The sequence below is a fragment of the Pseudopipra pipra genome, chromosome 6, assembly GCF_036250125.1.
Source record: "Pseudopipra pipra isolate bDixPip1 chromosome 6, bDixPip1.hap1, whole genome shotgun sequence".
NCBI classification, from domain to species: Eukaryota; Metazoa; Chordata; class Aves; order Passeriformes; family Pipridae; genus Pseudopipra; species Pseudopipra pipra.
In genome coordinates, this window is record NC_087554.1 from 54,625,271 (window position 1) to 54,648,311 (window position 23,041).

General features: G+C 43.8%; 1 protein-coding gene and 1 long non-coding RNA gene across 12 annotated transcripts in view; one reads left to right on the forward strand and one right to left on the reverse strand.

The window, feature by feature from the left end:
- Positions 1–9,734: 9,734 nt before the first annotated feature.
- Positions 9,735–23,041, forward strand: part of TRAF3 (TNF receptor associated factor 3) — a 76,120-nt gene continuing 62,813 nt past the window's right edge. For 3 of the 11 annotated variants that reach the window (XM_064659214.1, XM_064659212.1, XM_064659222.1), the window contains exons 1-3: positions 15,399–15,553; positions 15,789–15,933; positions 16,562–16,617. The gene's annotated coding sequence lies outside the window, so the exon portion shown is untranslated. Of the gene's footprint in view, positions 9,835–13,602; positions 13,748–15,394; positions 15,554–15,788; positions 15,934–16,561; positions 16,618–23,041 lie in introns of those variants that run through there. The other 8 variants (XM_064659221.1, XM_064659223.1, XM_064659217.1 and 5 more) reach the window with 6 other exon arrangements.
- LOC135416273 (uncharacterized) lies at positions 13,413–15,100 on the reverse strand. Its single transcript, XR_010431519.1, has 2 exons — positions 14,661–15,100; positions 13,413–13,871 (listed from the first exon to the last, which is right to left on the reverse strand). It is a non-coding gene; the product is annotated as an uncharacterized LOC135416273 (long non-coding RNA).

Here is a 23,041-nt window from a genome sequence, read left to right on the forward strand (position 1 = left end):
GACTTGGTTAGTCCTTGCCTGGACCATAAGATATGCTGTTCGGGAGAAGCTTGTCAGTCCCACTGGTGTGATTGCAGTTACAGAGCTACAAGAGGTTTCCTGTTTTTTTCACACTTTTTTGGCAATGCATTAGCTTGCCCTCTTCCCTTCATTGCCTGGGCCGTTGCCCATTGCTCGAGGGTGGCTGTGAGGGCTCCTGTCTTTTGGCCTTTATCATGATGGCACCGCAGTGGCTGTTTCAGACAACCATTCAGCGTTAGTTAATGCACCACATGTACTCACCATGGCACTTCACTTCCCCTTTCTTTTCCCTTACAACATTCCACACATAATCCACCCCCGCCACCCATCAAGTATTTTAAAGTCAAGCGATTCTAGAAATTGGGTGACAGGACCAAAACCATCAGAGGTCAATTTGTGAAAGTCCAAACCATACTCTCTGCTTCCTGGATACTGTTTTTTATAAATCCCGTAAGAATTTAATTAAGTCTGAAGGACTTTAATTTCTATTAAGTGCTGTTGAGATTGGCTAATGGGGGAAAGAAGATTGAGGGGGGAGAGATGTGCATTGCCCAGCTGATGTCATAAGCTTTATTTCTATAGGAAATTGGTATAAAATGGGAAAGAGAATAAGTTGTTTTAAAATAACAGCCTCACTTGAGCCTTCACATATCTGATGCTTTTAATATTTCCTCCCTCTTTCAATACATTAGGGGGGATACACGGGGCTGAGATGCTCTGTCTGAAGCCTCGGACTTCATTTGCCAAGCTGAAGTTGAGTTAGCACTTCTGAGCCTCTGGGGCTGTGTCTTGCATCAGAAACAACACAGCTCGTTATCATCCCCGAACCCTGCTCCTATCAGTTGCTGCGCTACGTGATGGTAGGTGACACGTGGAGGAAAACAGGATCTCTTCCAGAATATGTGAAAAGGTAGGTTTGACATAAGATTAAATCAATAAGAGGAAGATGGATGAGCATTCATTACCTGTATCATCAAGGAGATTGTTTTAAGAGAAGGGAAAGTTTACCTTAGGACATTTGTTCCCCTCCCCTTTGTTGTACAGCTGCTTGTCAGTCAGCTCGTTGGCTGCCACAGTTGGGAGCATGTGTTTCAAGGTGAACTGTTGCTTATTTCAGTTTGCCTTAAAATGTTGCTTGGCAAACCGAGGTAGTTCAGGAGATGATTGATGAGCAATGAGACAAGCACGCAGCAGGGACAGGCTGGACAGCTGGGATGACTTCAGCCACAGTCCAGAGCTGATTCTATCATTTAAAGGGCAGGATTGGGTCAAAAGGAAAAGGGATGCTAAAGGAGAAAGAATAAATAAAAGAGAGAAAGAGAGAGACAGTTTCAAAGACTAGGAGACAGGCTGTGATACAGTAGTCACCATAGTGATGATGAGGGAGGGAGGGAGGGAGGCAGAGGACAGGGCAGAAACAAAGTCAGTCAATAGTAAAAACATTCAAGATTTAAAAGGCAGCCTGCTGGCTTTGTGCATGTCTGGGGATCCTAAAGACTGAGCAGGCGTCATCAGGCATCTCCAAGCGTTTCTCCTGCTATTGGGGTTTTGTATTGTTAAAGGTTCATTTCAAGTTATTATTTGTACCATCATGTAACAGTTACAATTAGTTTTAGCTAAAAATATTTTCTTTTGATATGACTCTTGGCTGAGTTTGACTAACTTTGTTGCGAGATCGATATGGGGAAAAATTCCTTGTGGCCTCCTTCCGGTCTTTTACTAATGCCTTTGAGTTGTTAGCACTTTTTTTTGTTGTGAAGGGTGGATTTCTGTGCTGGTGGGGTAATCAGAACACAGCTGCACACCAGCCACAGGAGGATCTGAAAATCTGTGGTAGACCCCTTGGGCCCCCTGTGCACGGACATGGCAAGGTAACATCAGAAGAGGATCCCAAAAACCACTGTACTGAAATGCCAGTTATCGAAAATAGTCCAAAGGAGGCACTGAAAAGAGGACACATCCTTGGTTATACATTACCACTTTAGAAGAAGCTGCAGCAATTTAGGACAATTTTAAGCAATTTAACCTGAAGTCTCTTCAGCTGCTTGAGCTGGCCATGCCTCTGCTCGAGGTTACCATTGTCACACCACAATGGTTCACCTGAGCGCTCCTCACCTGCTCCAGGAAACATCTGACCAGTTCAGAGGAGAGGAGTTATGTCAGAAGCAACTCTGCCAGCCCTGCTAAGAGAAAGCAACAGTTTTCAGCACAGGAGTTGTAGATGAGGGACAAGGACACTCCTTACACTGCCCCAGCTGTATTTGCAGGAGGCCAACTGACTGAAGCTTTAAATTCATCCCTTCCCATGGCACAGACATCTGACTGCATGCCACCAGGCAGTGCCTGTCTCCTTTCAGAATTCAAACTGGGGCTTGATGCCTGAAACTTTGCCTTATTGTGTTAGTTGTTGTTGTTTTTGTTGTTTCTGTGTCAGCTGCTGGAGATGACACAAGAGGCAGGGGTTAGAGCACTTGACAAAGAGATCCATTCACCTCCTGTCAATCAGCAGAGCATTGAGGCAGAGCTGGAACTATGCTAGAAGAGAAGACCCTGCAGACCTTTTGAAGCTTTTCTCTGTTTCATGAAATAATTTGAGACTCTTGAGGGAGGAGAAAAGGGAAGAATAAGTGTTCCAGATATTACAGCACCTATCTCTGAGTCTCAGCATCCCAGGTCATCCCTACTAATTTAGCTAGTCATGCCTAGTCTTGTTCTGTCTTTGTTTCCTCAAAACTTCATTCCAGACAGCAGGGTTTCTCTGAACTGTGGGAAAAGAGACATACAAGCTTAGAGACAAAAATCAGTCTTATTCCAGTTATTACCGGAATATTTCAAGGTCATAAAATTTGACATTGGTTGTTGAGTGTGTTATTGCTATCCCTTTGAAGGGATATACTGCATTTACTTTGACCCTTTTACTTGTACTTGTGTCTCTTCTAAACGCTTCATGGTAAAATCATCTGTTTTTTTTTTTTTCTTTCTTTCTTCAGAAATTCGGTGAATTTTGGATTTTCAAACCTGTTTTCCTTGATTTACTTCAATGAGAAAAGGCCTTTGACTATGCCATGAGAAGTTTAGGGATTCTGTGATTTTTGCCTAATTTTTAAGGGTGTAGAGTGGGCTGAGTCTGGGTTTAATTCCCACTCAACAAACATCCAGAATTTTCCCCTTCCATTTGGGTTGTAAAACCTAGTCTAGCCCTGCACAAAAAAAGTGTGTCAAGCCAAATCAGCCCCTTTCCTTTGGTCTCTTAAGCAGACTAGAGCAAGTTAAAGGTCTTGGTTCTTGAACTCTGCAGTTCTAGACACATTTCAGGTTTCCTAGGCCTTCCCATAACTATTTTAAAATGTGTAGGTTCTGTGAAGTGCACTGCATGATGGACAATGAAACTGTGAACGTGAATTACAGAAAAACATACTGCCTCTTACTCCTGCATGTATTTTTATGGAAGTATTTCAATATTTCAGAGTGTTCACACACCAACAAGAGTTCAGATTGCAGCATGGCTGCCTTCAATAACCTGCCTCTGGGTGTTTATTTTGGCAAAGGCATTACAATGGTAGCCTGGTGTGGGGCACAAGGCTAGAGGTGAGAAGGAGAGAAAGGGAAATTGTACAAGCAAAAGGGAGAAGAAACAGTAATGAACATGATTGAAAGATGGCTGGTCTTTGGTGTGAAGGCATTGACAGTGTAGAAAGAGAACAGCACTTGGGTGGAAAATCCAGAGCTGCCTGGATTGGAGTTGGGGAGTTGGAGGTTATAGTGATACCATCAGAGAGACTGCGGTGAGAGTGGGATCCCTGAGAAATGGAGAGTGAAGTTAAAACAATGGGAAAAATGAACAGCATGAGAGGAAGCAGAGATGTGAAAAAGACTGAAAGGCAGAAAGGTCCTTTTTAGGGGAGTGCCCATCAAGGTGTGCGGCATCCCCCATCAGGGCATGGAAAGGCATTCAGGCTGTTGAGCCTCACTGTTCTGCTGTGGTTAAACAGCAGTGATGCTGTGATGGCAGGAGAGGAGCTCTTCCTTCAGAGCACATGGCGTTGCAGTACCGTGAGAAGCTGCTCTGTTAGGTCAAGCAGTAGAAGTCTGTGGAGTGGATGAAAGAGTCTCCTCTGTCTGAGCATGAGAATATCAATGATTTCAGATGACACATTTAAAGAAAAATAAGTCGTCAGTCTCCTTACCCTCAACCCAAAATAGAAATCTACAAGTACAAGTGACAATGAGGTTGAAGTTCAGGTGATTCAGAAATTCAGATGACTCAGAAAAATGACAGAATAAAGACTGGGATACTATTCTTTCCAAAGGACTTGAATTTCTTTGGTACACAGGAGGGACAGAGAATCCCTTAGTCATTTTGTTTTATCTGCAGTATTTAATGTGTGGTGCCCTATATATTTATTGTGTGTTATCCAGGCTTGTTTTAAAAGCCATCTGTTTCCTCCTAAGTAAGGATGCCATATATTTGTTTTTCTCTGGTACATACTTCTTTTCTGCCCTTTGAATCCCATCTGGATGATCCTCTTAGGCAGTAAACAGGATTTTAAAAGAGAGTTTGAGGAATAAGTGCTCTGAGTTTTGGAGGATTTGACAGTTACCATTTAAGACCTCTACTCCTCTTACTTTTTGTCAGTGATATGCTAGCTCAAGTCCTAAAATTTTCTTTCTACTACTCATTATTGCTCCTCTTGAGGGCTTCACAAACACTCAACTGATCTTCATATCAACTTGGCAGGGGTTTAATTTTGCTCTGTTATTTTTGGGAAAATTTTGGTGGGGTTTTAGAAATAAATTTCATTATCCATCTTTCAACTTTGATTATAGGGTGCATTTGTCCAAGCATGCTGGACAACAGCCAACAGCATGCTGGTGGCATAATGGATAACACCTTCTGATTATGAATGAGAGGACTGCAAGGATGACTCCTGGATCATGTTTCTTTTGCAGGCCTTTTTCCTTCTCATTCAAGGTGTTTGAAGCACAGCATGTTAAACTCTTTGCAATCTTGGATTCCTTACCAGCTGATTGTACAAATACTCCCTTTTCAACTCCTTTCTGTAGGGCTTGGTTTGCATAGCTCCAAGTTCCTCCTTTAGGTTAAAGTGAAATAGAGACCTGGAAGGAGGAATCCCTCTTGCTGCATGCTTCACATCTAAACCCAAACAGAATGATCTAGTACTCAGAGAGGTAGCAGGTCCTGTGGAAAAAATGTGATCACATCATTAAAGTCTTCAGAACACACTTTCAGAAGCAGGGCAGAAGGGATATCAGACAAACTGAGGTTGCACACACTGGCTCAATATTAGTACTTCCTCAATCCCCAAGTCACATTGCTCTTACTAGATTTTGATATAAGTGCTGGAAATAGAAATGGAATGACAAATACACTTAACAGAACTTATATCAATTCACTGCAAAATGTATTAGTAGTGACCAATAAAGTCAGATTATTTCACTGGATTTACCCTAGTGTAACCCAGAACAGAGTGTGGTCCAGTGGGTATGAGAAAAGTTACAATTTAAAGAAATAAATCTCACCTATTTCAAGTTTTATTAGCTTCTGTTTCTGTTGTGCCTCTCAATTTTTGCATTTGTCACATACTGGAGCTTGGCTGGATGAAAGCTTTAGCCTTCATTGTGTTACAGAGTTTTTGTAAAGAGTAGATGATGTTTTTAAAAAGCCAAGAATAGACAATACATGTAATTTTTTATAGTGAACTTACTCTTGGCTCAATTTAGCTTTTAGCGTGACAAAGAATTTTATCCAAGAGCCTAGTGAATCTATATGGTATTGCCAAACTGAATCATTTAAAAATAATGAGTCAGATCTTAAAAAAAAAAGTATTATGACAGGGACTTCTAATTATAATGTTTAGGAGTGAATATATGTTCAATTCATTTTGCTTTGCCTTTTGATTCCTGAGCCTTTGCAGTGTGCTCAGCCTATATTTTTAAGCTATCTACAACCATGAGAGCAGGAAAATTACTACTTTTGTTTAAATGAAAGAAAAATGAGAGTTTTTTACATAATCACATCATTCCAGGAGCTGGTACTTTGAGGAAAAAGTCTCAAATATCACAAAACTTATGATAGAGATTGTAAGAATTGGCAATTTGTAGCTCCTCAAATGTGTCTGAGGTTTAGAAATGCCATTCTTACAAATAAAGAACTTCCTGAGGTCTATAAAAGATGTAAAGCTATATGTTAGCAGCAGTACCATTAGAAATAACTTCTCCTCTGCAGGGAAAGATGCAGACTGTCACCTTCTTGCCACAGCTGCTGAAATGGGAGGCCCAGCTAATGAAAAAAAAGTTGATCTCAGTTGAGTCGACAGTCTGTTACCGCAGTATGGATTGGGAGTAACTCCAAGAAAGTGAATGCAAATACCACAGCTTTCCACTTTGGAGCTAAGATCAGAATGTTTCCTGGTACCTCAAGGAAACTGGAGGGGGAAGGGATACTGGTTTTTTGGTTTTATGACTGTGTATTATCTCAAACAGCCCAGGAGAGGTTTGGAGCCTCTTCCTGCTCTGGATTATGTTGGTCTCATTCTGCAGCAATTGCATGAAGACAAATTAGCATTCCTCAGGTAAGACTGAAGCCAAAGAAGAATTTAGCTTTTTGTGACTTTCATTTCAGTGCAAAGATGACATAAGATTCTGTGCATTTTAACTCGCATCTGTCTGCAACAGAAGAGCATTTAATTCAGGATGTGAAAGCACTTTTCTTAGCAAACACTGAGGACTGAATTCAGGAAAGTGGTACAGGATCACAAAAAGGCTCTTATCTCTCTGGGATATAAACTAGGAAGGATGAAAAAGTGAAGGACCTGGGAACTGCTGCGGCATGACCTAGTGAAGGGTGAAGTCCCATTGTCTCAGCTCCCTAGGAATTCTGAGAGTTCAGCTATTCCATTTGAGGCTGAACACAGCAGCCCCTTGTCCTCAAACCTTGACGACATTTGTCTGCTACTATTAAAGTGAGAGGGTTGTCCTCAGAATACTCTGGTGCTCCTTTGGCTACATCTGCTAAAATTACAAGAGTGCCTTGGCCTGCCTGCAGTTTGACAACAGGTTCTGTTTTATTATCATCTGCTCTTATGAACAAATAATTGCAAATTTCTTTTTGCTTTGCAAAGAATCCTTGTTTTCTACACTGGCAGCAGATTACTAAGTGCGTCCTGTAAGCTGACCTCTCCTTACATCTTCTGCTGCTCCAAGGGTTCTTTACATATTTGCAGCCTGAGCATCTCTTCTGAGTTTCAAGGGAGCTCTTTCCCCCCGCCCCCGAGGGCAGCTACAGCCAAGTGTTACCACCCTCTGTCCATTTTTCTGCAGGGAGATGGCTGTGACTGACACACCATCCCAAGGCTACAGCAGATGACCACTGCTGACAGAAGTAGCTCATGCATTTACTGTGGAAAATCTTCAAGCCAGTTTTGTCAAGGAACACTCCTTTCCTATTACTCGAAGGCTCCAAAGGAATTTTTCTAATACTTCTAGCTCAGATCTTTGCAGTACTTTAGCTAATATTTCACCACTTCCACAACAGGTCTTTCAGCATCCAGAAGAGCAGGAGGGGCTTCTTCTCTGGTAGACAAGGCTCTTGTCTCAGAGTTCTCAGAGTTCTCTTGATGCCAAGAGAACTTGTCTGTTATCCCCCAAATATCAAAACAGTCTCTAGAGTGGAATCATTGATATAATCCAATAATTGAAGACACAATGTCCAACCGGTCTGTCTGGCTTCCTTTTGCTGCCTGGGCTTTGGTGGGGGTCTGCAACAGAGATCTGAATAGTCCTTCCTGATTAAGAAACTTTAAGTAGTTACTGTAGCAGGGTAGCTCTTTTCCAAATGCCATACATGAAAGACCCACAGCTGTCTGGCAGCTGACTGGCACTGGCCTTCCTCAGACCAGGAAGCCTATTCCTTCCTCGTCCCTGCGCTAGCAGCTCTGCCATCTTACATCTCCCAGGTTCACTGGAAGCTTTACACTGGATAGCCAGCTTATCTTTTTGCTTCTCAGCTTTCCTCCCCAGTTAGTGTGCTCTTGAGTCATTGCTGCCTTATGCTAATCACTGGAACTGCATTCTTTCAAGCTCTCGTTAATTACTGTCTAGCTTATGTATAACCCCCTCCTACTGCAATCACAGAGATAGTAAAGATTATGCAAATGCTGATTAGGGTGTAATGTGGCTTGCAGAGCATTCATCATAACTGTTGAGAAGGGAAGCTTGATTCTTAGGGGCTAGACTGAAATTGTCTGAGAGCATTTAGAGTTTACATTTTTCACTTGAAAACCGAACATATTTGATACAGAGAACACTGAAACTCGGCAAGGAAAATATCCGAATATAATCATGCTTCCCTGAAGATACGTTTAAAATAGATACCTGCTCTTGGGTTTTAACTATGCAATATGTGGGGGTTGCTAAGACAGCCAGTTGTTTGCATCCCAAGACAGCCACTCTCTTCCTGATACCACCTGGAGCCCTTTCAGTCATTTTCTTCATATGTACAGGGCAGAAACCTCCACAACACCCATGATAAAAAATTATCGGTGAAAATGAAATTATTCTAAATATCAGCCCATGAACATGCTGGTGACTCCTAACTTGAAGTCCCAGGTGGATAAGTAGAATCCAGCTAAGAGGTGTCTTCAGACAAACATCTGGGTAACTATTTTTTCTCTAGAGTCACCTCATTTTATGCATACTATCATGAGACAGAATGAATGATACCTGGGAAACTGTAAATCTGAATTACCATTTTGCTATACAAGTGAGGAAATTGTTAAGAATAGCAGGAAAAACTGTTGAGTCACAAGAGACAGACCAAGAAGGGACTACAAGCTTTGTGGTAAAAGATAGAGAGAAAGACTTTATGCTGTTGTACAGGTGCAGGTATGTGCACCTTTGTGGATCCAACATTTGTGAATCCACTAGACAGCTGGATACATGTTAAGACAAAGGCTGCCAGGGAGTTGCTAATGCCATGAAGGAAGTCCCAAAACTGCATCTATAAGAACTAGATCCAGAATAGAACATCCTTTAACAGCACGACAGTGTCTCTGACACATTTGCAGGGCAAGGTCCATGTGACTTAACAGAGGGAATCCAGGTCAGCTCTATCAATTATAGCTCCCAAACAAACAGTGTTGACAAGAGAAGTGTTTTTCTTTAGGCTTCTAGAACAACTATTCTTCAGATGATGATTGCTCCTGACTGGATTCTCTCCAGGAATCTGCTGGAGCAGCAAACACAGAGGTTTCATCCCGTGGTAATCCCTTCAGTACTGAAGCCTGGTCAGTCTGCCTGGGTCAGGCTGCATGTGAAGTCAGGACAGATTATTTCAGGGTTTGGAAATGCATTTTTTATGGACAGTTTACTTATAACAAAAGAACATCCAGAGGCTCAAACAACCTTCAAGAACACTCTGAAATCTCCCTCTAGAACTAGCTAGAGCAGTGTCAATAAAAGGGCTAGGGGTGTGAAAAAGCCTCTCAGATCTGTTCTGATGCTCTGATGGCACTGGGGATAAGGCACAGGGCTAAACTGGAAGCCAGGGAAGTGATGAGACTCAGTGACCACTTCCCAGTCACCTCAAACGCTCAAATTGTTCCTAAGCCTGATTCTCACAGGTCGGTTTGTGTTCCCATGACTACATGCAGAAAAGGTGAAAGTAAAAGTAGTTACATCACTCTGAAGAAACAGCTATTATTGATTACTGAGAAGAGCCTGTAACAATTTCTACAATAATGAACAACTCTCAGCATTGAAAGTATACCCATCTGGCGTTTCTGACAATAATAGGTAAGATTTTTTCTCTTATATGATTAGATTCTGAAATTCTTGATGGAGAAAAGATCCTAAGAATATCAGGATATCCTAAGGATGTGTCATCAAAAAAATGAGGGCATCTGGATAAATCAATACAGCTGTTATATTCATGTCAGCCTTTTACTTTGCCAGGTCTTCCACAGAATCCTAGCAGTTGCTAGTTACGAACTAGTATAATAACTGATGATTTATGTCTGGGAAAATCTTTTAGACCAAATCCTTGTTCCTTATAAAGCTGCTTTGTGCTGCTCTAAAGGCACAAAACAGCCTTTAAGATGCTTTTACTGGTTATATTCAGATTCAGCTGTCACAGGGAAATCTCCATATGGTGGAGAGCTGATCTTGCTGAGTCTGCATTCTTCCCATCCCAGCTCTGATTTTGCAGCCGTACGGAGAGGCAGACATATAGCTGAAGCATTGCTGTGCTCTAGTAATTCCCTGCTGTGGAGCTGTATCTTGTCTCTTTTTCCAGGCACAGCTCAGAATTCACATGAACCACTTTACAGGCCTCTATGGGAATCCACTGACATGCACTCAAAAATTTCATTTGACTCCAAAGTCAATTTGGCATGGGCACAATGGCAGTCTTGATGATAGGGGAGCCTGGGGACCTCAATATATTTTTAATAGTCTCAACAAGAGAGTAAGAAGGCCCTAAGATTACTGAGACGCAGTTGTACTATGCCATACTAATATTTCTTGTTAATTGTGAAGTAGATATATAAGTTGACTTGGGAATTAAAATTGTCTTGAAAGAAAGGAAAAATGTTATATAGCACATGCACAAAGGCATATATAACTTACTTCTGGAAGAGTTGGGGAATGTTTCACCTCAAATGCTTGTCATTTGGAAAGCCATCACTTTTTAGAAAATTGAAGTAGAAAATCATAGCTTGGGCAGGGGAATTGTTTTTTCCTTAAACAAGTGGGCTATCACATTAGACATTATTGCCTAGTAGCAGTTGAAATAAACCCTGAGGAATCTTTATCTCACGTATAGGATGCAATAAATGAATGTGTATTCCCATGATACAGGTCCTCTTGGGCAGTGCTTCAGCAATAAAAAGGAATATAAATTTAATGATTTTATTATTCTGTTAATAAGCATCTTCAATCCGAAGCATAGGATGAGGAAGCTGCAAGTCAAGAAATTGCTTCAGTGCCAGAAATGTAGAAACTGGCTCCTGCTAAGTCTTGCTCAGATCCACAATAGGTATTGATTAGGAAAAAAACATAACCACTTCCTGCAGAAGCTGTGGAGAGGCCATGTGAACCACACAAACCACAACACTTAGAGTTAGCATTCCATACAGAAGCAGTGCCAAACTGCACCTGAAACAGTAGGGCTAATAAGGATGTACTGTACCATTCCCAATTACAAATGTTCAGCTGAAAGACTGCTAATTGCAATAAGCAAATTCACACAGGAAAAAAATGGTTTGCTGCCCTCTCTCTCTCTCCCTCTCTCAGATTTACTTCCAGTATTAAAAATAACCTGTTGATGCCACTTTTGGGAAGATAGGATTGGAAATGATCCCCCTCTACAACCACACAACTGTCATTTTGTTCAGGAGGCCTCAGAGCAATAACTTTTCTGCAGCCCCCACTTACCAAGGGTCACCAAACACTTTTTGGTAACAGGTAATAAACTTAAGAGCTGCAGTAAAAGGCCAAACCTCTCAAGCACAGTAGCAGAGAAGACTATAGGCAGTACCTGTGCAACAAGGTATTTACCAAATAAATCTCCCAGAAGATTCTGAGAAGGTGGCAGAGGGAATGCAAAACAGTCCTTTGCCAGGCTCACCTGAGGGAAAAGGTTCTGTGGTGACACAAATCTGGCAATCAATTCAACTGTATGCCTGTGAGCAAGATGTACCACAAACCACCTGATGATTTAATGTCACCAGCCCTATCTACATCCTGTCTCTGACTAATTTCCAGTGCCTCAGAGGCAGTTGACAAAAACCTCATAAGCCAAATGTAGATGGGGCAGGGGACCAGAAGCAGGCCTGGAGCTTGGGCATGATTAAAGCCAATGTCAAAGCTCAGCAGCTCAATGTCCTTTAAATACCCTTTGGACACACCAAAGTATCATGCCCCAATTTAAAATCAGGTAGGTGCTTGTGCCTGGAGTACTGTTTGTTTGCTCCTGGAATAGTTAGAAAGCTTTTCAATCTAAGTATACTCATGACCAATTTATGACCATACATCACTGTGCTAGCATAATTCTTTAACTTAAATAGTCTTCTTCCTTGATATTTACTGTTTGAATGTATTTACGGTGAATCACACTGTTTTGGCTTCATTTGGCTAGTTAAGGAAGCCAAGCTTGCTTGCTTGCAGCTCCCGTTCAAGAATATGGATACTCTGCTCCCTTGCCACCCCAGTGTTCCTCTTCTGCACCTGCGGCAACCTGAGTCAATCTTTTCTGACTGTAAGTCACCAGAACTGGACACAATTTCCCAAACAAGGGTCCTTAGCTGTACTGTGTAAAGCCATATTAATACTTCCCTCTGTCTACTAAAAATACCCTGCTTTGTGCATCATGGACTCACGTAAGCCTTTTCCATAGCTATTCCACTGGCAGCTCACAGTCATTTTCTCATGGAGGAGTGCACCCACATAGTAAGGTCAGAGCACTAGGCCTAAGGCCACCAACATCATCACCTTCCTCCTTTCACTACAGAGTGTTTTCAGTGCAGGGTACTGCTTCCAACCTTGAACAAATATTTGCTTTGGCAATTGTTATTTGCTGTTTCTTCCAGTATGTCTGAGTAAAAACCATCTTTGGGTTCATCCATCATGTCAGCCTCAGGAATTTTCTCCATTTCTCTAGGTTTGCTGTTCTGCAATCCCAAATCTTAGACAAATATCTGCATTTGTTCCTCTTGCAGTTTAACATAAACTGGCTTAGTTTGTGATCGCTAGGTTCAAGCTTAGTTTCAATACTATGGCCTTCTACAAGGTCCTTGCTGCTTATTAATACCAGGCCTAAAATAGCATTCTCTCTCATGGACTGTTTGCTTGAGAAATCGAGTTTCTACGACACTCGAGAACATTTAAGCCCTACCATTTCCCAGTGGTACCTCCCAGTCTGTAGCTGAGAAATGTTTCCCATAATCACATGCTCTTCTATATCTTCCCCATAGTTTTTGGAGATAACTGTCCCTGTCCAAATTTGCAAGAGATTACCACCCTTCTCTCAGGGGACTTTTTAATTTTTAATTCTTTGCTATCATATTGTTTTCCAATGAAATGTCCTATTATTTTACATTTTCAAACCATTTTACTAAAATACAGAGTAACTACATGGTCTCTACTATTATTTCTGTTCTTCTAAGTAGCTACCCCTCCAATGACTATATTCTAAACACTACTGCCAAGCAAAGGTGTGCAGCATGTTGCAGCAGCCTTGAGACACAGCATTGCTTATAACAAGAAATTACAAGCCAATGAAACATTGGTGACATATCTTGCTGTAATAATTGTATTAGAAATATTTAAAATTTTGTAGTCATGATACGGAAAAAGAAAAAAACACAACAAAGCAATTTAAAGGGTAGATATTTCATTAGATCAACACTTAATCCCTTTGGCTACAGACATTTTTTAATGTGGAAAGGCTTCTGACATCTTTAAATTGTATAAGAATTTGTTTTCTCTTTTTGGGGTAGACTACATTAGTATAGCTGCTGGAGCTACAGGCACTAGAATCCTATTATGTTTCCTATTTTTTTTTAGGGCAAAACAAGAGGACATACATACAACAGCAAAAAGAGTGGCAAAGGAGGAAATTGCAGGTTTGTCTCTGATAGAAACTTATTTGCAGCCCTGCCGCTGGAGAAATCCAGGCTTGGCGCACAGTCCTTTCTGCTAGTCCTTAGAGGTAAGCAATCTTGAACAAGTGATGGGAACATTCAAGGCATACGTCTGAGATTGTCTTCCTGATCGCAGGTTCGTGGCATCGTTTCAAAAGCCGCAGTTGTCTTGACAGCTAAGCCAGCCTTTGACTGGGGACAGCAGCAAAGGCGGGAGAGAGGGGGGAAGAGAGAAAGCAGAGAAGTGGGATGAAGAGAAAAACAGCACACAGGAGAGAATTAGCAGTGTGGCCGAGAGTCGTGATTAAGGGGCTGGTGAGGGAGGACACAGCCGAGCTAGAGATGTTTGGGTTTGCAGGGCAGGTTGGTGTGGGCGTTATAAAGAGCCGGGGGATGAAGATCGAGGAGGGTCAGGATGGATTTCGGCACGCGTGGAGATGCTGTAAGCGGCAACTATGACGCAAAGCTTGTTCGTTCAGGATCACGCATCCAACTGTTCCTCCCTAGTGATCCCTCGATAAACAACGTCCGAAAAGGACGGTGACCTCATCCCACTGAAATTAGCCAAACACCACACATTTCTCCGTGTTCAGCTCCGCACATTCCTTACAGCTCCGGCTCTCCCGGATGCCAACCACATCGCTGCACCCGGGGCTCCGAAGGCCCCTGTGCGGAAATTCCTCCAGCCCACCTTGGACTCCGGCTTCGGCTGAGCCTCCATCCCCAGGTCCGGCTGGGCACCTCCGGCTTCAGCTGAGCCCCCATTCCCGGCTCCAGCTGAGCCCCCGCGCCGCTTCTGCGCCAGAGCCGCCTCTACCCCTCCCTCCTTCCCTCCCCACATCCCAGTGAGGCGGCGGGGACACGACAAGCCACCCAGCGATGCCCCCGCGTAAAAGCGAGACCGCCGATACCGTCCGGGCATCTGCCCCGGTCGGGACACGCCGCGATACGAGCGGAGCCCGACACGGGCGTTTCTTTCACCTGCCCGCCCGGAGCCACACGTTCCTTGGGCCGTCGGGGGGGTCTCCTGCGGAAGGTCGCGGATGCCTCTGGCACCCTCGGGAAGCCAGGCAGGGCAGACACCCCCTGCCCGCCCGCCGGGACTCGGGGTTGGCACCTACGGCCGGCGGCTCCCGGGATCGGCCTCTCGGGGGGTCGAACAGCTCTGCCTCGCTGCTCTTTCCCGATCTCTTCCAGACTCTTCTCCCTGCTCCCCACCGCTATTTTCCCTCCCTCCCGTGTTTCCCAGTGGCATTTTCTTTGTTTAATAAAGGCTGTTGTGTTCGAGGCGCCCCTTCGAGCGGGGGCTGCTGCACTTCCCCCGGGACGAGCAGGGGCAGCGGGCGGCTCTGCGCCGCGCCGATCCCGCTCTCCCGGCGCCCCGCGTCCCGGCGCCATCCCCCGCGCCCTTCCTTCCCCCAGTGCCCCAACACAGCGCCCGCCCTCCGGCCGAGCCCCCGCGGCTCCATCGGCACCTCCCCGCGCCGGGAGCGTGACACTCCGTGCCCCCACAGCCCACCCCGCTCCCCCTTCGCCGGGCGCGGGCGGCGGGGCCCCTTTCCCCGAGTCGTGCCCGCGGCAGGGGGGGGGTGACGGCAGCATCAGGTGCAGCCGGGGCCAGCGGCCAGGGCAAGCCCGGCCCCCGGCTGCCGCCTGCGCGCTGAGCGGCTGTGCCGGGCCCGCCCCTCGGTGTGTGGGGAGGAGCCGGGAGAGCAGCGGGCTTCGCCGGGGATTTCCAGCCCGAGCGGGCGGGAGAGGAAGTGCGGGGCGGGGGGAGACGGCGCACAGCGGTCGGGACTTTCCGCCGGGCTGGCGGTCGCTCTCGCCCGGCTCCGGCTGCCGCCCGCCGCCCCGCTCCCCGCACACGCTCGCAGGTAGGGCGGCCGCGGGGCTCGGTTCGGCTGGGCTCGGCTCGGCTGGGCGGCGGAGGAGGGGAGGGCGGGAGCTGCTCTGCCGCCGTGGCGGAGGCTCCCGCGCGGGGCTCCGGCACCGGCCGCGCTCGCCTGCCCGCGCTCGGGCGCTCCGGGCGGGGGGCCGGGGCCGGGCGGGCGGCGGGGGCCGGGGGCGCTCCGGCGGGGGCGCGGCGCTGACCGAGGCATCTGCTGCCAGGCAGGAGCCGAGCGCGCTGCACCCGCAGCCCGTGCCGGGACCTCGGCGGCGCCTGGTGCCCGGGGATAGATCAGATCAGCCTGCGGCGGGGCGGCGCGGACTCCTCTCCTGCCCGGACGCACTCGCACTCCAGGGCTTTCTGCAGGTGCCCCTTTTCACTTACTTATTCCCGCCTCCCCCTTTCCCTTCCCCGCGCCTCTCGCTCTTTGCCGCGCACCCCGCGGTGCGTGTGCCTGTGCGGGGAGGGGAGGGCAGGGAGGCGAGGCCGGAGCGGGGAGCCGGGAGCCGCGGCGGCGCTTGCGGCGTTTGATGTGTCGTTTGAATGCAGAAGGCTCGCTCGCTCCTGGCTCCCTCCATATGCAGTGCTGGGGGCGGGCCGACGGCCTTTAAAGGGGCACTGCCGGCAGCGCCGCGCCTGGCGCGGAGCGCGGTGCCGGCTGCGCCCCCCCGGCTGCCGCTGCGGCGGAGCCCCCGCCGCTGCCCGGCCATGGGGCCGCGCCCGCCCCGCCGCCGGAGCTGCCCCTCGTCGCCGCGGGAGGAGTTGTATTTTTCACCGAGCCCGCCTGCCCGCACCGGCGCTGCGCTATGCCCTCCCGCCTGCCTGCCTTGTCTGCCGTGAGCGGAAAGGAAAAAAAAGTGTTTTGTTTTCACGCCATTCATTTCGTGCGCTGATTCGCGACGCCGCGTTTTAGCGCGTTGAATGAATCGCCGTGTTGTAGGTCAGGGAAAAATAACGAATGTTTAAAAGTTTATACTGAGTCATTCCTCTGCAGATGAACCTATGACTGACTCATAATCTGAGAACTGCAGTGGCTTGTAAAATAGGAAGGTAAGGCATTTACGTCTTGATTTATTTGTATCTTTGAGTGCCTGAGATCTGATTTATCTGCAGAAAACAAGAGAAACTCTGTTAATATTAAGAGGCGTAATCTCATGTTCTGCCGATCAGAGCTTGTGTGTGACGTGACGGACTGTATGTGCTCCTCTGCATGGATCTTTACCACGCATTAGGGCATCTTTCATCTTTTTCTGTTTCTGTGGTAGTAAAATGTGGGAAGTTCCAATGATACAATTTGAAATATGCCGTCTCCTTGGGTCCGAGACTTCTCTGGCTTGTTGAGATCTAACTGAGCCTTGTTTATTGTAATTTGTGCGGTTTTTATTTCTTCAGTAGAAGTGTGTGGTTTTCCTTTCAGGTTTGTCCCATAGGGTGCACATACCATCACTGAGCACTAATCTGAACTTGCACTCATAGACTAAAAAGGAGCTTTATTGAACGATGTGAAGGTGTACTTCAGTGTTTAGCTTAGAGAAATGAAGTAGTATAATTTGAAATTGTAAAAATCTGTATTTGAGATAGCTGTTGACTTGTCTAGAAGCCTAGATTTAAAGGCTACACTGATGGTTGGTTAGAACTAAAGAATTTATAGCATATACCGCATCTGGTCCTTTAAAATGAACCATTGGCTCATACCGCGGATGGATTAATGTAGATCTAACTGTTATTTATGGTGATTAGGGAGAGGGCTCTTCATTTAAGATGAGAAATACTTGAACCTTTGGACAGAATCAGAATTTTTTATGTCTGAACTGGGAAACCCCTTGTAAAGCTTGGTAACGGAAACACTGATGTATCATGAGCTTGGGCATCGCAAGCAGGCGGCACTACGGGGTTATAAAAGTTGTGTTGTTCCAACACGAGAATGGTAGGTGTTTTACTGAAATATGACTTGATGAGAAGCTTCTAATAATAGCTGGACCTAGAAAATAGAATCGTAAAGTTCATTCAGTAGCAATGCAAATTAATTCTAATAAAAAGAGGGTACTAAATGACTCAGTCTTTAGGCTTTCCCGAAGTCTTTCTGTGTTAAAGTTTGATGATACCAATTCTGAGAAGCCATTCTTGTAGGGATTCAGAGAATTTGATTGTTGTGTAACAATATTTACTGTTGATACCTTTGAAAACTCTAATATGGCAATAGTTAGCATCAGTGACAAAAGATTCTTTAGAAAGTCTTACCAGTCCATGCTAATATGGTTTGTCTTTTAAATGATTTTAAGATCTTGTTGTATTGTAGAACTTTACACTGTTCTTGTCCATAATGAAGACTCTAGAAGAGGAATGTGGGTTCTTTTTTTAGTACCAAAGTCCAGCTGTTCTATTAGTAGATATGGCAATGCTGAAAATACAAAAAGCCAAAAATCTTAATTTTTAACTTGTGTTGTTAAACCACTGGAATATAAATACATTGATAAGTAACCGATCATAGTTCTTTTGCAGATGAAAAGGCAATTTAAAAATAAAGTAGACTTAAATCTACTCCACTATCCTAAACTGGCTTTGTATGAATAGATATTGTAATAATAAAACATTTTGATGTCTCGTATCTTAGATGATGTAGTAACTGGATTTCTTTAGGTTCTTTTATTGTGATAATGTTTCTTAGTTGAAGGTGCTGCATCTTATGATGTCTGAAGACTGCTTGTTACACATTGGTTTCAGGTATCTGTGCACTTATGCACAGTTCCTTTAAAGAATTGCCAAGGCTTAAGTTTGGTTTGGTTTGATTTTGTTTGTTTGTTTAAGCTTTGGTTACTTCATGAATCTGATGCTTGTATTTGAAACCTCCTGGCATTTTTAGTGTATGGCTCAGGAATATCAGAAGTGGTGGGAGAAATTGGAGATTTCAAGATGTGATATGGGGAAAAGAAGCCAAGTGAGGAAGAGTTGTGTGTTTTTGTGCAGCAGAATAAAGGTGTGATTGTAGCACAAGAGAGAGTGTTGTAGTTAAACTAGGTTTTATCTTACACTTTTTACCCTATGGTGATGTAGAAACTTCAGGAGTGAGGGGCTGGCAGAGAGAATATAACTGGTCTCCCAGCTGTGCCTGCTGGAAGCCCAAAGTCAGTATATTTAATTTTGACAAATCACAAACATTTAATTTTCTTCTATGCCTTTTTTCTTTCTATGGTAGAAAAAGAAAGGACTAGAGAATTGGGACGAACAGGGAGTCAACTTACAATGCAGGATCATTAGGTGCCTGCAATGTAGGAAGAGGTGCTCTCTTGTAATGGGAAAGAAGAGAAAAGGAAATAAAGAGAAAAAAGCCCTTAGAAAATCTGTAAAGAAAGTATACAGTGGAAACATCTTGGAACCTAGAGAGAAAATAAGGCAAAAGGTTATTTGGTATTGGAGAAGTGTGTGTGAGAGAGAGAGAGGGAGAGAGATTTGTATAGTCTTTGAGGGAGTGTTTGTTTTCTTCCTGGAGATCTCTTCTTCTGGATCACTGACAGCAAAATATCGTTGCCACTGTGACTTCAATTGCTACTGACTGTTGGCTTTGTAACTAGGTTAACAGGGCGAGTGTCTCTAAAATTACATACAACAACTGTAGGTCACTAATCCTCTCCACCCGCCAAAAAATGTTAAGCCTTTGATTTCCATGCTGTTTGTCTTCCCTGCTGCTTTACTGTGCATGTATAAAATGTGTTTTTAGTAGAATTTCAAGTTCTGCTGTTCATCTAGTCAAGGTATCATGGGAAGCGAAACTTCAACACATTAGTGTGTGCAGAAGTTCAGTTTTGGACATGTGTGATGGCTTCCATCCCTGCCTCACTCCTTGTACTGAAAACTGGGGTGTTGTGTACTTTGACATCAAGATTGAATTTTTGCAAATTGCAGGCATTAGAACCTCAGTAGGCATAGCTGTTGGAATGCTTTAAGTTGTTCCAGTATTATTATATATAGTTGATTTATAAATGTTGATTTATGAGATAATGTTTCCTCTATATATCAGAGAAATCTATGTAGATTATTTACAATGATAAAAGTTGCTAATAGTTCTGTAGTATAATTTAAATGCTCTGAAATGAATATATCCTTTCACCTACTATATATATAGCAAATGCTTCAGTCAAAAATATTAGTGAAAGAAGTCATGAATCTTCCATTTTACGTGCTTTACTGATGACTGTATGGAAGCTCATAATTAGAAAAGTTTAACATTTGGAGTAATACTGAAATTTGTGGTCTCTGCATTAATATGAAAAACATCTTTCTGTAAATAAAATATGTGCACTTAAGCTCAAAATGCCATGAGTCTTTACAGCTTTCTTGAGTGTCTAGCAAAAAGAGTTATTTGGATTTGGTCTGTCTTGAAAAGCATGTTGCAGATGCTACTGTAAGATGAGAAGTGCCTTCCTGGTTGCCGCTTTGTTCCTGCAAGCTTGGACATTTATAAAGAAAGAGGAGATGGTCCACTGCAGATACCAGTGTAAAATCTAGGAGACCTGGAGTTTGGGTTTTGTTTTTTTCCCATTCCTGTAGATGTGTGTACTACAAGTCATTCAGTTAGGGCAAAAACAATAAGGGTCTTCGATGTTGCGGTGCTGAGAGATGTAACAGCATGTCTGAGTCCCAGGAGCAGAAGGGGGATTCCAGTCCAAGTCTCCTACTTCCCTGAGCAGTATTCTCATCATCAAGCCACAGGCCAGTTGAGATTAGTGTCACTTCCTTCTCTTGAAACTTTTTGCCATGCCAGGAAAAATCAAAACTCGATGTGCCCAAGAAATGGAGCAAGAGGAAACGTGATGTCTCAGTCAAGTGATTAGGACTTTTTTTAGGATTACCAGGATGAGTAAAGACTAGGAATCTGCTGATGCTTCATCCACTGTTTTGTTTATTGTTTTCTGGTGCTTTCAAACTCAATGTTGAGGTGCTTCCTGAGGTGATCAGCCTTGTGAAGATGTTTTCTTAAGCATGGAAGATGTTCTGGGAAAAAAAAGGTACTTGGGTGTCAGTCAGGTTAGGTGGTAGCTGACCGGGAGTTCTGAAAATAACTTTGCAGCTAGTGGCTTATTTGTGTCTGGCTCCTTGCTCCATATACAGACAATTTTCCTGGTCTGTAATAACATGGGAATAGTGGTACTTTCCTATGATCTGAGGACATAAAAATGATGAGGTGCTGAGACCCAGCAGGGCAGTACATGTCTAATCTGTTGATAAATGGAGTGAATTACAAGTGGCTGTGTAGAGGCATCCAATCCTGCCTCCTCTGCAATGCTGTGCCATCCCAGCATCGTGGGACAGGAAGCAGCACTTGTTTCACTCTTCCACTGATACCCACAACAAACATGCAGTGCTATATGAAGCTGAGTGTACATGACGGAATTTGTCAGTGGTTGCTGTTCTGGTGCTTGTAGTTGTTCTTGGCTTTCTCCTTTGGATGTTTTAGAGAACTAACACTTTTTTCTTGTTCTGTGGAACCATCTTACATGATAATTGTGACTAAGATAACTTTGTAACAGCAAAGCCCAGCTCATAAACCAGATTTTGGCATGTGAATGGATTTAGTTTTGTAAGCTCATCCATGTACATGAGAGAGGGAGATAATTAGAACAATTATTAGACGTTTTTATAATGAAGATCTTGCGTAATGTACCAGTTTGACTGTGCCCTCTCTGTCTTTCCACAGAGAGGAACCTTCTGAGATTAGGTTGGTTTGGGTGTTGTGCCTTGTAAATTAATGACTCGCAGATGTAAGTCTTGATTTTTTCCTAGGAAGTATAACTTTATAATTTTCATTTAACTTGTTCTTGATTTAATCTCCTTTAAACCATCCCAAGTGACTCCTCTTTCTGCATTTTATGCTCTTTAGTTACTAATGGAATGCTTTTGTCCATGCTGTGCTTCTCTTCCAAGTTGTTTGGCTGAACAGTATAAATGCTCTTAATTTCTCAAGCTGGTTCTTCTGATTCTTAGAAGTGGCTTATTTTGACCTGCTTTCAGTCAGATCTCTTGGAATTTTAGGGCTGTTAAGGGATGACTTTCATTCTAAAGTGGTTTCATCCTTGCACTTGGGCAAAGTAACTGCATTTGCCCTTTTACTTCCATTTATATCACTTTTTCCCCCTCTTGAAATACCCGTTTCCACGGTTGTACTTACTTTCGCACTTCTGGGTAATAGTTTTTATCTGCAAATCTACTTTTCTTTGACCTCTCTGTAGCTACCTGCTTCTTTGATTCCTTCCCTACCCATCTCCCACTCCAGGTGAATTACCAGGGTCTTCTCTTCCAGGTCACCAAGGATGCATTACAGTGTACCCTGCTATTATCTGAACTACATATGTCTTTATAGCTACGCTTGCTCTCATTCCATCCTTTGTACTGTGCTCCTTTCTCTTCAGCGCAACATCCTTAAGAGAGGAGCATTGTGCTTTTGCCTGGGAATGTTTCTGTTGTTATGACTGTTGTGGTTGAACTTGATTTGGATACCAGTTTTACATTCAATATGCACCAAAGATAAAGTGCCTGTGGTTGTAAAATGACATGTTCTCAAAATGCTACCATTTGGCTGTCAGTTTGCGTAGAAGGAAGTTGGATACCTAAATAAATGAAGACCTCTGAGTTGCATGTGTGCATCTCTAGCAGTTTTGGAACCCTTTGATGCAGTAGTATTTTCATTGCCTTCTAAAATGCAGCGTTTTAGGGGAGGGGGAATGAAGGGTTTGTGCTAACTGTGTTTGAAGCTAATAACATGCAGTATCAATTGAAGTCAGCAATATCCTCTCTGTTTTCTGTCAGGAGTTGAATCATGTTTCTATCTACAGAACCTGAGCATGCTATATTTCATATTAGCAAATATGTCTCACTGCTCACCAGTGGTGTCAATATGTGATGGGAATGCCAATGGATCCTGTACTGTAGTTCAGTTAGTAGATACTGCTGTTGTGTTGCTCATAGTGCTTGGTGGGTGGTTTTTGTAGCTGTGTTATGGCAAGATATTTTGATACCCTTTCTTGGGCATGGACAGAAGAATGCTCTTGCAATCTCTAGGAAGATAAAAGAAGTTTATTGTTATTTATGTATTGAATCTCATCAACTATTTTTTACTAACTGGGACCATAAATTTCCCCTATTCTTCTTTCCTTTTTGCAAATTCCTGAGAACTTCACTTTCGTTTTGAAAAGATTATTTAGGCATGCAACTTTCAGTATTTTGTCCAGTAAGATTTTGAGGGAATTTTGGGGGATTTACTCTGTTGGTAGTTTGTGTGGTTTTGTTTTTGTTTTTTTGAGGAGGGGGTTGTTTGTTTTGGTTTAGCTTTGTGTGTGCTTTTATTTGTTTTCAAAGAAAGATTTAGGACTAACAAATAAATATCTACCCTTTGCATTCTGTATATTTTTTCTGAGGAGACAAAATTAATGAGGAAGAGGCTTGGAATTGCCCTGTTTGTGCAAAAACTCTCCATGTT